At 39.0% G+C, this 16991-nt stretch overlaps 1 long non-coding RNA gene across 3 annotated transcripts; it reads right to left on the reverse strand.

Moving 5' to 3' along the window:
• Positions 1-1219: 1219 nt before the first annotated feature.
• LOC132672859 (uncharacterized) lies at positions 1220-16975 on the reverse strand. 3 transcript variants are annotated; one of them, XR_009607742.3, is made up of 4 exons: positions 16766-16975; positions 15917-15980; positions 13297-13362; positions 1220-2642 (listed from the first exon to the last, which is right to left on the reverse strand). It is a non-coding gene; the product is annotated as an uncharacterized LOC132672859 (long non-coding RNA). The 3 variants fall into 3 exon arrangements; XR_014138097.1 differs by lacking the exon at positions 1220-2642 and adding an exon at positions 5636-6132; XR_014138096.1 differs by lacking the exon at positions 1220-2642 and adding an exon at positions 7854-8872.
• Positions 16976-16991: the final 16 nt, after the last annotated feature.

Here is a 16991-nt window from a genome sequence, read left to right on the forward strand (position 1 = left end):
ACACTTCTTAAAGTCATCCACTTTTCCCTTTCCTGTAGCACCTGCCTCTCCCAAGCAACTGACCACCAAGTTCAATGTCTTTCTCTCTTTCTTTGTCTTTCTTTCTTTTTCTCTCTTTCTTTCTTTCTTTCTTTTTCTTTCTTTCTTTCTTTCTTTCTTTCTTTCTTTCTTTTCCTTCCTTCCTTCCTTCCTTCCTTCCTTCCTTCCTTCCATCCTTCCTCTCTTTTGAGAGTGAGCAGGGGAGGGACAGAGGGAGAGAGAGAGAGAGAGAGAGAGAGAGAGAGAGAGGGAATCTTAAGCAGGCTCCATGAGCATGCAGTGTGATGTGAGACTCAGTCCCAGGACTGTGAGATCAAGACCTGAGCCAAAATCAAGAGTTGAAGCTTAATTGACTGAGCCATCCAAGTGCCCTGAGTTCAGTCAATTTCTAAAACATATCTTAATATATATACCTTTGTCCATTGTCACTTCCACTGTCCAAGTAAAACACCAAAACATACTTCAACATATCTATTACAAACCTAGTTTTTAAAAAATATAAATCAGATCATATCCCTATCTTCACTTTCACATTTTTTCAATTGTCCTATTTAGAATCTGATATTTGCAGTCTTTCCTTTAATTAACTTTCCAAGTCTGACTATCACTTCCCAACATTCCCTACATTTCACACACTCACCCTCCAAACATACTTTTCTGCCTTCATGCCTATTTCCTTTCTTAGATCCTCAGCCTCCACTTCTCCTCTGAGAACTCCTGCTCCAGCTCAAATGTGATTTCCTGTCTGTTGTCTTTGAAAAACCCTCAGGTGACACAGATTGCTCCCTCATCTGTTTTCCCACACGACTGTCTACCTTTCATAGACTTTATCACACTACAATATAGTTATTAATTTGTCTATCTTCCCAGCTATACTCTGACTTCCTCCTCAGGGACAGAAATAGCAAAATATTTATTCTTGCATTAACAGTCTCTAACATAATTCCTGGAACATACCAGTTATGTGTGATGCTCAATAAATATCTGTTGAGAGAATGAATGAGTGAAGAAACCATGTTCATTTCATTCACAACCTGCTTGTTATTTATTATTTGAATGGTGCTTGCTATTTATTATTTGAATATTAATTAAATTAAAATCTTACAGGGATATATATAGAAAGAAAATCCTTAAAAGTAGGTATTAATTTGAAACAGGAGAACTCACAGTCTCCCTCCCAACTTCAAAATTCTATGATCCTAGTGTAAACTAAACTAATGCTTTTCTCCAGGCACGTAGGATTAGAATCTTGTCTGCAGACAAATTTGTAGAACAGGACCTAGTGGGTTGTTTGGGGTATATTTCCAATTAATTCTGTCATATTAACTTTAATAAATTATATTTTGTGAAGTTTATACTTTTCAATTAAGCAAAATTGAATTATGTGCAATTATGTGCAGTTCATTTTTCAAAATGGTAACATGGTGACAAAAGTGTTTTTTCCTAGAACCTTGTCAGCTTGAGTGACATGTGAGTACCCAGCACTAAGCATCTGTTAGGGAAATCTTATTACTCTGTGTCTGTCACTAGAAAATTAGAACAAACGTTGCAAGACCTACACACTTACAATGTTATGATGTGTTTTTAAAACTGCTTTCCACAGAAGGCCCTTTATTTTATTAGAAAACTATAAGCAAACAAGTCTTGTTTAATGGCTTTCAAAGTATAAGCACATTTCATGTCAAAATCGTATCATTCTCAACTGCTTAGTTGTGTGAGAAATCTGTCAAGCCCTGGTGCCCAAGAAAATAGGGTACCATGGCAGAAGATTTCTTGCTGAAGGATATAATGTATGCTCAATTAAACCAATAGAGCATGTGTAATGGTCTGATTCCATTGTAGGAAGAACTGTCAGCTTTCCATTCTGGGATCAGAATTTTTTAAATGCCTGGACTTTTGGTGAATTCCATGTGACAGACAAGTGATACAATCTTGAACTTGTAACTCAGGAAAGGTTGGGTTCTTATTTCTTCTCCTTTTCACATTCAAAAATTCTTGGAAATTTTACCTTCCCTTCCTAATATCTTCTCTGTCTCTGCTCCCTTTCCACACCTCTCTTAGTTTCCTAAATATTTTAACTAACAATTAAAGAATCATCCATGAAATGCTAAAATTACATCCGGGTTTTCAGAGGAATCAATTGTTGGTTGTGGTGTTATTTTACTTGAGAGTATTTCCCAAGTTTTATTGCTTCAAATAAAAAAAAAATCTTTATGTGCTTCAAAATGAATGAGATGCTAATAAAATGTGGTGTAAAAATCCCAGAGCACCCCAATGTCCCTTTTATATTCTGTACTATTTGACAAGTTTATAACAATTCTGTTTCTCTAAGCCAACAGAGATCACACACAGAACTTTTCCCAGAAAAGATGACAATAAATATATAAAACAGAAGATGCATATTTTTTACATATTCTTTTAAAAAAATGACTTCTAAACATGACAAAACGATATTGGATGTTACTAAACTGCCATCTACTGTACTTGTTCACCCAGTACACAATATCATTGTTTATAGGCTTGCCTTTTTCAATGAACACATGATTTCTTTTTTCCAGCTGTTTCTCGACGTTTTCTTTCCCTTGTTCTAGCCATGTGTACTCCTAAAGACCAAGAAAAAAATAGTTTCAACTAATTATAGTCCTACCAAAGCCTTTCACATCATTTAAGGCTTAGATTGATTATTCACAGTGCCATGAAGACGTGTCAGTTTGAGACAAGAAGAGGTTTAGAGAGGTTTACGCTTTGCAGAGTGCCACCTGTCTCCAAAGGGCACATTCATTAAAAAGCTCCAGGTGCAAGTTGTGGGAGCAAAACAGCATAATGAAGTCCTTTGCCTCCTCATGCACCTTTTGATTAATAACATTCTCCTTCAGTTCTAGCAGATTGTGCACCATGTTCGCTGTAAGAAACTTGAAATACCAGCCCACTTTTCTATCCTTCTCTGAACAGAGCAAATCGCCATTTATCTGTGACCTGAATCAAACGAATATACAAAAACAGGGTATTTCTGGCACAATCTTCTTTAACAAGAAAGAACAGCTAATATGCCAACTGAATGGTCTAAATGATATTTATTCAATAAACAACACTTAGTATGTGTCACTGATCAAATTTTACCTGATCCTCTCTGTCCTATAACCGCACATGTAGAAATCCAATTGATATTTATACTGATAACCTTAAGGCATTGTAAAGTTCTGAGTTGTCTCCTGAATCATAAAAATGGGAAAGAAAAGTGGCATTTATGAAATATCTCCTATTTACTAGACATTTTCACTGGCATTATCACATTTTATCCACATACCAGTCTGGTCAGGTAGACACTTACATCCTCATTTTTACCATTGAAAGTGATTGAGGCTCACAGCAATAATAAGCTAATGTTTATTGCCTGCTTACTATTTTTCTGGCATCGTGTTTATTATTTTAGAGGCATCGCCTCAATTAATCCTCAGAGCTACATTATCAAGCAGACACTGTCATTAATCTCATTTTATTAGAGGCGACCCATAGAAGTTAAGTAACTTGCCCAAGATCACACAAGTAATATGTAGTAGAGCTGATATCTGAACCCAGGCAAACTGGTTTCCATGCCTATGACATTAACTCCAACATTACACTACTTAAGAGTGTGCAAGTACACTTTAATGAGTCCTATTATTGTTTTGTTTTTGAAAGTTGGTAACACATGTTTGGTGTACATGCTAACTTCCAATTAATCTAACTATATCCTAATAATAGCTATTAATACTTGCTCTGTATTGTGCATTTACTGTCAACAATTTTACATGCATTATCTTATTTGCAATTTACCCACAGATGTAATTTTATACCCATTTTACCATTATAAAAGTGAGGCTTGGAGAACAACAATAAGAATAGTCACAGCAAACACATGGCACTTACTGTGTGCTAGACACTCTTTTTCCACAGTTTTAAACATAATACTTATTTAATATTGACAACAACCTTATGATATATTTTTATTCCTATTACACAGATGAGGAAACTGAGACACAGCACTTTGACCTAGGTTACAAAGCTAGCAGACAACAGAGCAGGAATTCTAGTTCCAAAGCCTGTGATTTTAACCACTACTCTAAACTGTGGAACAATTTAGGGTAGTCACTCCTTGCTCACCAGCATGCCTTAACTATGAAAGTATTCATCATAAGCTAACAGTTTGGTGCATACCAAGTAATATAATTATGCACATTTGGTAGGGAATGGGAAGGAACCAAGCCCATGCAATTTCCCCTTGGTCACGCCTGTGCATAGTTTCAATGATGGCAAAAATAAAACCCCTCTCTTCCTTTGTTCTACAAATACTGAGCACTAACTGTGTTGCAGGTGCTGAGGTTGAGGAAATAAATAAGACTTATCTCCTATCTGTAAGGAATTGGGAATATATAAAACAAATAGGTAGTTACAACATAAAGCGACAATTTCTAAAACAGAGCTTTGCTTCCTAAGCCAAAGCCAAAGCTGGAAAACACTGTCTTACTTGGTCACGGTGAACAGCTGGGAAAAGAAAAGGAAGGCAGAAGAGTGTGCCTCCATACTGCTCAGGATAAAGTGGTTAAAAATATTGTTGTGAGAGTTGCAATCTTATTTAGTCCTTCAATAATGATTATGTGTGAACCAGGGTTGGAAGTTCTCAATAGTTTTATGATATGTATTTTGTTTCTTATCCGATTTTTATCTCTGAGAACCACTCTTTCCTGGAAGACTCATCTGTTTCTGAGCTCTCAGTTCTTCCTCCTAGTCTGGTCCGTACCAAATTCCAGCTAGAATATTAGTCAGAATTTGTGGGTGCAAGTGGCAGAAGCCCAGTATAATCTAGCTTAAGTAAAAGAAGAATGTGTTGACTTGGCTTATGTAGGAAGTCCAGGGGATTCAGGAGTTTCGAACAGAAAAAATTCAGAGATTCAAATGCTATATTTAGAATTCACTCTCTCTTCCTATCTCTTACTACTTCTTTTTTTAATCTTTATTTATTTTTTGAGAGAGAGACAGACAGAGACAGAGCATGAGCAAGAGACGGGCAGAGAGAGAGGGAGACACAGAATGGGAAGCAGGCTCCAGGCTCCCAGCTGTCAGCACAGAGCCCGATGTGGGGCTCGAACTCCCGGACCGCGAGATCATGACCTGAGCCGAAGTCGGATGCCCAACTGACTGAACCACCCAGGAGCCCCCTCTCTCTTTAAGTGTCTCCATCCATCAGTTCTTAGTGTGTCTGTTTGGCCTCCTTTTGTGGGTGAGCTCTCTCTCTGCGTTGTGTCTCACTCCCACATTTACCAGCTTAAGAACTCCGATAGAGAGAGAACTTTTCTCTCCCAAATGAATTCCTAAATGAATCCTAGGGAACATTCTGATCAGTCTTTCCTGGTTCGCATATTCATTCATTCTTCAACCAATTACCATGGCCAGTCGAAATAACACACAGAATTGGATTACCAAATCAGTCTCACAACAATCAGATTTTTCCCAGCATCAAGCTTTACTAAAAATTAAAAGGGCATAGGAAATCAAGAGACAAAGACAAAGCAGAGAAAGGTCTGGAACATTTTTACAAGGCCCTTTTTATCCACCAGCCCAGAGCAATAGATGACGTTTCTGTGTGAGGTTTTGTCAATTGTTACCTCACAGAATGGGAAGTATTTTATTTATAAAACATCTTCATTTTATACCTCCAAGAGTTGTGTAGTTTATATGAAATTCTCCTGGGAAGCTATGTCCCATAAATCAATAGATTCCAGGTTAATTTACTGTAAGCAGTTTTTATCAAGGGACACCTGCTAAAGGGCATTCTGTATGAAAGGCTTCCTCCTCCTGTCTAAAATCATTATTCTATTTACCTGAAGTTCAGTTGACAAGGAATTAGACCACATCACTTCTCTTCTTCTCTTTCCCCTAGTGGTGTCCTTCTGATAAAGGAAGTGAATGGATCACAGGCTGGCTGCTTTACTCCTTCCTCCCTTTCAAGGGACTGGGTATTCTGATTGGACAGCCTGGGACAAGATCCCAAACTGTGCTGGAGTTAAGGGGAGCACCATGACTGACAGTCCCTTCAGAAGCACCTGCAGTTTCCTGGTAAAAGGAAAGCACACTGGGTATATTTGACTACTCTTATTTACTATACACTTCGGTCTAGACAAGAGACTCTTAAGAGTTCTAGTGATATGGTAACTTTCCTTTTCCCTAAATGTTATCTATTTCTCTCTAGTTTCTAGCTGTGAAAAACTTTCCAGCTATGTCTTGTGGCTCATGAAATACAGGTAAGACAATAAGCTGCGGCAGCAGAGTAGGATAACTAGGCCAGATCTTGGGCTCTGTGGGAAAGAAAGCCAAAGAAATGTTTAATAAGGCCTCACAAGGAAAGTTTAATTGAAGAAAGAATACCCCCCCCCCCAGTAGGTATTTTCCATCCAATTCTCGTTATGTCCTTACACCATTTGCCTAGAGAAATTCTAACATAGCAACTAAATTTCTTTAACCTTTGGCAGGAGACACAAACAGCTACTCTACTGATCTAATAATCCAGCAGGTACTTTCTGTTTGTCCAAAACAGTATATATTTTTAGGTTGAATTTGAAGGTCCTTGAATAGCCCATCACAATCTCCCTCATTGCCTGGCATCTTATGCAGGCCTGCTACTCTCTGGCCCTGCAAACATTTGAGGTTTTGAGCCATGGTTTAAGGGCTTGATGATTTCTGCTAAACTGAAAATTCTTTTAAAGAATGTGTAGTTTAAATTTTTAGCTATTTACATCAGTGTGAATGAGTTTCTCAATTGTTTTTCATTAGGAAGAAAACTAGGGGAAAAAGTGTTGACTAAGGATAAGACCAAAGGGAAAAACAGGACCAAGGCTTCAGCGTGCAGCTGCCTACCCCCAAAATTTAAGGAGACACTCTCAGGTGACACACCCAGGCCCAGCAACTGTGACAACACCCCTTGAAATTTCATGCCCCATGTGACCGGCTTGCCTCCCTCTGGTCCTAGCACTGAAGGATAAAGTTTTACTATATTTGGTTTCTGTGACTTGTGATGAACTAACCCGGATGGATTTCCCTTCCCTACCTGTGAACTGGGAGAGCTGTTCCACCTAGAAATGCCCACAATATTCTCTGATTATGACTGTCCTACACTTATGACATTTTTCTTTTTCTATCTCTTTACACATCCATATTCACCAGCATTCTGTGAGCACTAGGCTAGGATATTGTCCTCTTTGTAGCTATAATATCTAGCCTGGTCCTGTTGTGTGAGTGCGTGAATGAGTGAATGAATGTGCTATTAGCATCAAGCATCTCATTCCTCCTGTGGCGTGGGACACCTGTGCAGTTTCATGTCAGCTAAAATATTTTGTCTTTGCCATAGATTGATGGCAAATTTCAATAAATGTGTATGCTAATTATGTGATTTTTCCATAAATATGCAGGTAATTTCAGTATTGTTCCCTTTTCTAACATACGTGTTCAAAAAAGCACTGCATTAGATTTGCAACTGACACCTTATACATGCTTCACCTTTCAGTCTCCAGCAGAACCAGCCTCCTTGACCCAATTAGACTTCTCCACTCCCATAGGGCTAGTAAATACAATAATTAATTTATAAAGAACTCTGAAACACCAGCTGGCAAAAATTCCCTATTAATAGTTTGCACTGAAAAAAAGGAGAATTTAAGTTGTAGGCAATATGTGAAGTGTATGTGTGTATATATACTCACATCATTTAATCCACTGAATTTCTAAGAATGTCAAACTGTAAGTGTACTAAATAAATGTTTAATAATTTCTTGTCCCTGAATTGTAGAAAAAGAATTCTGTGTGACAAAATATCCCCAGAGATGTATATTTCCGGTACCTGAGACTTGAATGTCTATGAATATTCATATATTCATAGTTTACAATGAATACATTGTAAACTATGTTGTTCTTTTTTTTTCTAAGTTTATTTATTTTGAGAAACAGCAAGAGTGTGAGGCAGGGAGGGGTAGACAGTGAGGGAGAGAGAATCCCAGGCAGGCTCTGTCCTGTCAGCACAGAGCCTAACATGGAGCTAGCTCTATCTCATAAACCCTGAGATCATGACCTGAGCCGAAATCAAGAGTCGGATGCTCAGCTGACTGAGCCACCCAGGTGCCCCTTAAACTATGTTCTTCTTTCTTTCTTTTTCTTTCTTTCTTTCTTTCTTTCTTTCTTTCTTTCTTTCTTTCTATGTCTATTTATTCTGGAAGGAGAGAAATACAGAGTGTGATTGAGGAGGAGCAGAGAAACAGACACAGAATCCAAAGCACGTCCCAGGCTCCAAGCTGTCAGCACAGAGCCCAATGCAGGACTCAAACCCACAAACTGCAAGATCATGACCTGAGGTGAAGTAGGACACTTAACTGACTGAGCCACCCAGGCACCACTAAACTGCTGTTCTTAAGAGAATAAGGAGGACAGACAGTTTAAATATTTCTCAGTGCTTTAAGATAGAGGCAACTGTAGTGGCCATCTTTAAGAGCCATGGTAGACAGAATTTTAGGATGGCTCCTAAGATTCTTTCTTCCTCCTGGTGTACATGTATTATGCCCTCCCTTTGAGTGTGGGCAGGACCTGTGAATATGATGGGATGCCACTCTTTTGATCCGGTTCCATTACATGACAAAGGTGATGGATTAATTTCTCCTTTGATTCCATTACGTTATATAAGCCTACAGTAGTGGTAGTGGTGGTGGTAGTAAATAATAATAAAAGTAACGGTGATAGCAGCAGCAGCAGCAGCAGCAGGAATAGACTGTAGAGAAATTCTCTTGCAGGCTTTGGAGAAGTAAACTCCATGCTGTAAGAAGAGAGTCATATGATTAGGACCTAAGGGCAGTCTCTAGGAGCTGGCCCTGGCTGACATCTGGCAAGAAAATGAGACTCTGAGTTGCAAGGAACTGAATTCTGTCAATAGCCTGTATGAGCTTGGAAGATGATTCAGAGCCTCAGATGGAATTGTCTCCCCAGTGGATAACTTAATTGTTGTCTGGTGAGATGCTAGGCAGAAAATAAGCCATGCTCAGACCTCTGACCAACAGATACTGAGAGATAATAAAATACATTGCTTTAAGCTGCTAGGTTTGTGGTCATTTGTTACATAGCACTAGAAAACTAACACAAAAAACAACTGTGTTTTCTTTTCTCTGGGTGCTATCCTTTTCCCTTTTCATCCTAGCAGTCAGGGTTGTACATTACATCATGCCCTTGACCACCTGACATGGCTGATTGGACCAAGTTAGCACAGCCAGAGCCTTTGTCTGAAAATTTGAAGTTGGGGCCAAGAGATTCCAGTTGAGAATCTCTGGAATGGAAAAGAGATACAAAGGTAGAAGCTTTCTTAACACTATCTTCTGTCCAGTACTCCCTCTAAGGTATACAAGGCCCTGGGAAAATATGTGGGGGTGTGCAGGGTAGAAGCCATCAATAGCAACAATTTGATTTTAAAAGTAATTACAAAAATCATGGGCTCATGTGAGGTATAGTGGTTTATTGATTAAAATTTAGGGCAAGAAAAAGGTACCAACACAGATGTTTATTGTGCAATCAATGCACATGAAAACTTTTCCTAGTTTGCAGGATCCACTTCTTTGTGTTATTTATTGTCAAAGATACCATTCTTGGCTAATTTCATATATCCCACTGTAAGGAAAATGTACCCACACTATTACTATTCACAATGCTATGGCTCTTTGGAACCTTTTAAAATTGAAACAGTATAGATCTTCTGGCCTCTGCACTTTCCTAATGTCATTTATTGAATTCTGATACATCATCACTCATCTCATGGCAACACCCAATGTAATGTCCTTGAATAATGGTTTCCAATGACTCTCAAATATTGTTAATGTGCTTTGTTGATGATGACCACAAATGCAAGTCTTACCCAGAGGATGCAGGAAAATGAAAACAATTATTCTGTTTTATGGTCATGTTAAATTTATCATTTAGAAGTTTATAGTGTTTATTTATGGAATTTAAAGCATTAACATAGAACAACACATCTTCCAACCATGTCTTCTCTTGAACTAAGCCTTGATCACACTGCACTGCTAGAACATGACCTTTTTAATGTTGATCTCTACCCTGCCTTCCACATACCAGTTACCAGTAGTGGGGATTGATGAGAGGCCCTGGGCAGAGCAAGAAGAGAAGTCCCATTCAGGTAAGCCATATCTATCACATGCTCCACAGGGCTTGAGACCAATCCAGGACAGCAAAATGTCACCACATTGATAAAAGGCAAAAAATGACTGACAGAAAGGGGACATTGACTTTGCAGTACTACAGTCTGGAAAGTTCTGGGAGGGGACAAGAATGGCCATGACCAGAATTACCTGACATATAACACATAGCTTGCAAAAGGGTGGTGTGACTGCCCTGGGCACCAACGCCGGGGTGGTGGGGAGGACCCCAGTATAAAAGACACGTGGGCTACCCATACTTCTCTCAGTAGCTCCTCAGGAGGAGGCTCCTGGATCTGAACACAGACAGGTAAGGTGCCCATGTACCAGCTCACACAGGCAGCCCAAAGAGGACAGTGGGTAGCCATGGTCCTCAACTTGTCCTCTGTCGGTGTTACTGAAAATCATCCCCAAATCAGTGAATCAGCCCTGTTCTGGCAGCTAAATTTGGTGCAGTCTCATGAAAGAAATACTGCCCTGGCCAGTGGGAGCTTTGGCTCACCAGCAACAGGCAAAGGGCCATGCAACCCGAGCCCATACCCACTGGTGTTAGTCCCAGTCCTCAGCACCTGGTGGACCCCGGGCAGTGTGAGTGGGTTATTGTCGAGAGGACTCTGCAAGGGAGAAACAGGGACTGAGGCCAATAAGGTCCAGGTCCAGGTTTAGAGCATCCCACCCAGAAGGGCCTGTTGACCAGGCCAAACCCCACCACCAGCAACAACAGAACATTCCAGGGCTTCCATTGCCAAGATCCACACAGGACTAAGTTCCGGCTCCAGGGCACCAGAGGGGACCTAGAACATTTGAAGAAGTTTCTCCAAAGGGCGGGCCTCACAGGGGTACAGGGTTCATCGAGAGCCCCACTTACTCAGGTCTAAAGTCAGTATGTACTACTTCTGTTTGTCCTATGAATGTCCTATGGCAGGGAAAGCCGGTCTATAGATAGAAAAGAATGATGTGTAAGCAGAGAGGTAGTGGCAAGAGACTGCCGAAAGAGTGCAAGCATGCTTCTTTCAGTCTCCCGAATCTGCTTTGCACTCTTGCCCTGCTATTCCATCAAACGCCTTCTCTTTATAATATTAACTCCCTCCCCTTCTTGCTGTTTAAGACATTTTATTGTGATTTTTGTTACTTGTAAGCATAAAGAGCTGTAGTACAATATCCAAAGCCAGATTCTTAGCTTTGTAGGTTCAGGGACTCAACTTTATCATTTCCACCAGTGTTAATTAACCTCTTGGGGATCAACATGTTAAGAGGACCCATACGAAAGTGATATGCACCTCAGAATGTCAATTTATCAATCTACAAAGACAGCTAAATCTAAAAGAATACTGAGTATGGAGAATTCATTCTGGGTATTTTGCTGTGGTGGTTTAAATGTACTCAGGAGAGAAAATGATCAGTCAGAGGTTGTCTGGTGAGTGTGTAATTAGAAGAAAGAGAATGGGTAGTCTTAAGGGAGTTTTCTTTCAAGTTGGATAGAAATTCCTTTTCTATTTTAGAACTACTTCTCTTTGAAAATTAGTTGTAATCCTTGAACTCAAATAGCCTTCTCTTTTGGTCATTACCAGATATATTCTTATGTTTTGTCCACTGTTACCAAACCATTTTTCTGACGACATATGATTCTCCCAGAAAATTTTTACTAACTACAGTTGATTGAATTTGGTACATTAACTGGATATTATTCACTAGCTCTAACATCCATTACTGTGAGCCTCTAATTTAATAATAACCATTATTTATTGACTTCTGTTTATCAAGCACCTTAAGTGAGTTATTTCACTTAATCCTTTGAGCAATTCTAAAGTACAGGTACTATTATCATCATCTTTATTTCCTCCATGAAAAAACAAAACACAGATTAAGTAATTTGTCTGAGGTCACATAGTTGACAGACAATAGAACTGGGACTGGAAACCAAGAAATCTGACTCCAGAGTCACCGTATGTTACATTTTATAGCATTTCACAAGGTACTTACACTTTCTAAACCTTGATTTCTTATCTGTAAACAAAGCTAACAATATCTTTCCTAAAGATTGATGGGATTCTGAATGTGATAATGGATGTAAAGCTCTTAGCACACTACTGAATATATAGTGATTAATAAATGGTAGCTATTATTACCTGTTACAAGAATTCCCTCAAAAACACAGACTGGATATAGGAGATTTTTGTGCACCTTACAAATCAGATGTTAGCATGAGTTAATTCTATTTTCAGATGGCTGATCTACTTAATTGCATGCTAATCCTTCCAACCTCAAATGACAGTATTTTATTACCATTTCCAAATTCCGAGTACCTTTCTGGAGGTTATCGCCACCCTGACCCTCCATCCTGGAATATCTGCACATATTGCACTAAGCACTGCCACAAATTCAGACTCCACAACATTGCCTAAGGTCACTACTGTCCTCGTGACCTAAGAAGTAAATTTTACTTTCCACAAGCTCCTAGATTAAAACTAGGGAATTTCTTAGGCATGAGTGTTAAATTCACTGACTACCTTATTTATTTATTTAAATTCCTTGTTCTTTTGTTTAAAACTATTTATTTCAAGAGCAAACTTTTTTATGGTTGCTTGTTAAGTCACAATTTCACATATTTTATAATACAAGGATTTATGTATAATTAGGGAAACAATTCTGATCAACTAAAAAAAAAATACTTTACTATATCTCAGTGATGACTCTTGCAGTGAATTTATGATTTGGAACTTTATAAAAAGTTATTTTTCATTGTTTTTGAGTAGCGAGGTTTCTTTTTTTTTCCCCGAATGTGACTGAACATGCAAAAACAAAATGTGCTTGATTTATCTGTACTTTAAGAAACTTCTCCTTGAATCTACAAATATAAACCTCAGAGACTGGATCATTGCCACCTTAAACTCTCAGTTAACTCTAGAACCAACAAAAGATTTTTTTTCTTAATAGCCATGTAATATGCCTTAATATGAGTTATGGTAGACTCAATATCACAACTATAAGAAAGCTCATTCACCATTAGGGCCACAAGGTATTCACTAGTGATACTCACCATGTCATAAGCAGGTCTGTGATCGCTCTCTTTGTCCCTGAAGTTGGTATAATATTTAGCAAGCATCTATTGAATGAGGGGATAGGTGGGATATGGTGAGATGGATAAATATAAGTATTTTTAAAACTTATTTTAAGAAATGCCCAAATCAAAGTGTGCAGCTCAATGCAATTTTATAAAATGAAGATCACCTATGTAGCCAGAACCCAAATCATGACAAAGAATATTACCAGGATCCCAAAAGACCCCCATGTTGCTATTTTCTCTCCATGTTCTAAGGTAACTATTATCCTAGATTAGTTATGCCTGCTTTTGAACTTCATGTAAATGTACTAGTTTGTGTCTGGCCTTTTCTTTTCTTTTTTTTTTTAATGTTTATTTATTTATTTATTTTGAGAGAGAGAGAGAGAGAGAGAGAGAGCATGCAAGCTAAGAAGGAATAGAGAGAAAGAGGGAAAGAGAATCCCAAGCAGGCTCTGTGCTGTCGGTACAGAGCCCAACATGGGGCTCAATCTAATGAACTGTGAGATCATGACCTGAGCCAAAATCAAGAGTTAGATGCTTAAGCAACTGACTCACCCAGGCATCCTGTATCTGGCTTTTTCAACTCAATATTACACTTTTGAATGACAGCCACACTGTTTAATGTGGTTGCAATTTATTTTCATTACTATATATGGTATTCCAGTGTATGAATATATGACAATTTATTTATCCAGGCTATCATAAATAAGCAATGGGGAATTTCTAGTTTGGAGCCATTAGGAATGTGTAGCGATGAACATTATTATATACATCTTTGGTGAACATATGTGCATTTCTGTTGGGAGTATACTCAGGAGTGGATTTTCAGCATCATAAGGTATGCAGGTGTTCAGATTTAATAGACTCTGACAAAATGTTCTCCAAAGAAGATACATCAATTGACACTTCCACTATGTATAAGAATATATAAGAATTTGTTGTACCACACCCTGTCCAACACTTGAAATTGTCTGAACTTTTCATTTTAATCATTCTGATGGATATGTAGTAGTAATTTGCATTCCCTGGATTTGCACTGCCAGTCAAGATGATTACACTACTCTTTCCTACTGATTACAACTAAAAGCTCAGGACAAAATACAGAAAGCAACTACCTGAGGGCTCTGAAAAGTAAATTAAAAACGGCAGATTGGTGAGAATCAAAAGTTGGAGAAATGCCCTGTTTGTCTTTCCTATTTTCTCTCACAGCTTTGACGTGAGGCCTGACATCTAGTAAAACTAATGGTAGCACAGGCATTAAAAATTAAGAGAAATCCTATATTTCTAGCAAGATGAATGGAGAAAAGGAGCTTCTGTGGGAGAATACCTGGCTTTTTTTCCCCTCCTTTTCTCCCTCTGGGCTTTGACCTGAGAGTTGAGGCCTAGGCTTGGACCAAGAGAACACCTATGTTTCTAAAGAAGGGAGCTGGGAAAGGAGGCCTCTGTGATCTGAAGAGTACAGAGGGAATCACATTTTTTTCTCTCACCTCTTTGCTCCAGTGCGGGCCCTAGTCAGCTATTGCAACTATGGAAGGCAGCTAAAACTCCCAAGAAAAACCTCATATTTCTGGCAGAAGGATTAATAAAAGGGGACACTGCAAAAAAGAGCATGAGTGGAATATCACAAGGGGAGAATGTAGAAGGGGATCCCCCTAATTCTATGCAGAAACCCACATAAATTCTGTTCTCACACATGAACTAAGCATCTTTAGCAAAGACACAAGCTCTATGGCAAAAGACATGTGAACGGAACTGCAATTTAAACTACAGTAGTCTCTCTCCCCTTATCCATAGGAAATATGACCAAGACCCCCAGTGGATGCCTGAGACTACAGATAAAACCCAATATATACTGTTTTTTCCTATACATACATTCCTATAATTTATAGCTTAACTTATAAATTAGGCAACAAGACCTAATAGTGAAATAGAACAATTACAACAATATACTGTAATAAATGTTGTTAATGTGGTCTCTCCCTCACTCTCAAAATGTATTTTTGTACTGTGATGTTGTGAGATGGTAAAATGCTTACAGGACGAGATGAAGTGAGGTGAACGACAGGCATTTATAACACAGTGTTAAGCTAATGACCTTCTGAGGATAAGTCAGAAGGAGGATCATCTGCTTCTCACAGTTGATCACAGGTAACTGAAACAAGGCAAAACTGCAGATAAGGGGGACTACTGTACTGCCCAAGTTCTAAAGTAATCGCTGAGGGTTGTATGTACAGGACAGACTCAAAGCAGAGTAACAAAGCCTTTGAAAACTGAACTGACAGGGACCAGCACCCACAGAAGGTGAGACTGAGCTTGTGTATCTGAATCAAACTGGACTGACTGACTCCTGAAACAAAACAGAATGATCAACTTACCCCAAAGGCTTTGAATAGGACCCAGAGTCTATGCAACATAACAATATACAAAGAAGTGGGAAAATATAACCAGTTTTCAAGGAAAAACAAAATCACCAGCTGCCAAATCCTAGATGACTAAGATGTTATAATTATTAAAGACTTTAAGACAGATATCATAACTAGAAAGTAGTTGAAAAATGGTCTTTCTAGGTATATATTGTACTCTGAAAAATCCTTACATTCTGGTAACTGAATCCGTGCATTCTAAGAAGGTTCATACTGACGTTGTTTGTAATGACAAACCTGGTAAATAAAAGGGATAAACTGTCACACATAGAAATATTACCAGTATATTGCAGTGAAATTAGGGAACTACAGCTACATGCAAATGTATGTGACACCCTAAAACGAATTTGGAAGTATACTGTTGAGTGGGGGGGAAGCTGCAAATTACTTAACAACCAACTATCCCTGTAAAGCTCAACAGTTTGTAAGTTAAACGTACATAAACTAAATTTTCAAAAAGCAAAAGATTAAACCTCAAACAGAGGAGAATGTTACCGCTGGAGGAATGCAAGGGCTAAAAGGCACAGGTAATTTTTTAACAATATTGGCAATACCCTACTTCTAAAATTACTGGTTTCCCACGTGTACATTGCCTATTTGTTACATCTAAGTATGTATCAAAAAAGAGTACGTTTCTAAATGACACCCGTGTACCAAATGCATAATTGAAGAACAGAGTTCCCAATCCTTTATTAAAATAACTTCTACAGGGGCACCTGGATGGCTCAGTCGGTTAAGCGGCCGACTTCGGCTCAGGTCATGATTTCGCGGCCTGTGAGTTCGAGACCCCCGTCGGGCTCTGTGCTGACAGCTCAGAGCCTGGAGCCTGTTTCAGATTCTGTGTCTCCCTCTCTCTGACTCTCCCCCGTTCATGCTCTGTCTCCCTGTGTCTCAAAAATAAATAAACGTTAAAAAAAATTAAAAAAAAAATAAAATAAAATAACTTCTACAAATACTTCACTAGTCCACCATACCTCACCCCCTAAACCTAGCCTAAGCAGCGCGCCATCCCAAACTCAAACCTGATTACCGCCACTTCCCCCTCGGCTCCCTAGCTCCGCCCATCTGAGCGGAAGTATTTTCTTTTCGGGTCCTCCCGCCTGTAGGGGGCTCTCCGAGGCTTCCAGTGCCACGAAGGCCTCCCGCTTTGGCTGTCCCTGCGGCGCCTGTTAGTTTAGCTCCAGAGAATACATTTGTACTATAATTCCTTCGGCCAGGAAACAGTCGCACAAGCATTTTACTTTAGAC

Source organism: Panthera onca, chromosome C1 (genome assembly GCF_046562875.1).
Source record: "Panthera onca isolate mPanOnc1 chromosome C1, mPanOnc1 haplotype 2, whole genome shotgun sequence".
Lineage (NCBI taxonomy): Eukaryota > Metazoa > Chordata > Mammalia > Carnivora > Felidae > Panthera > Panthera onca.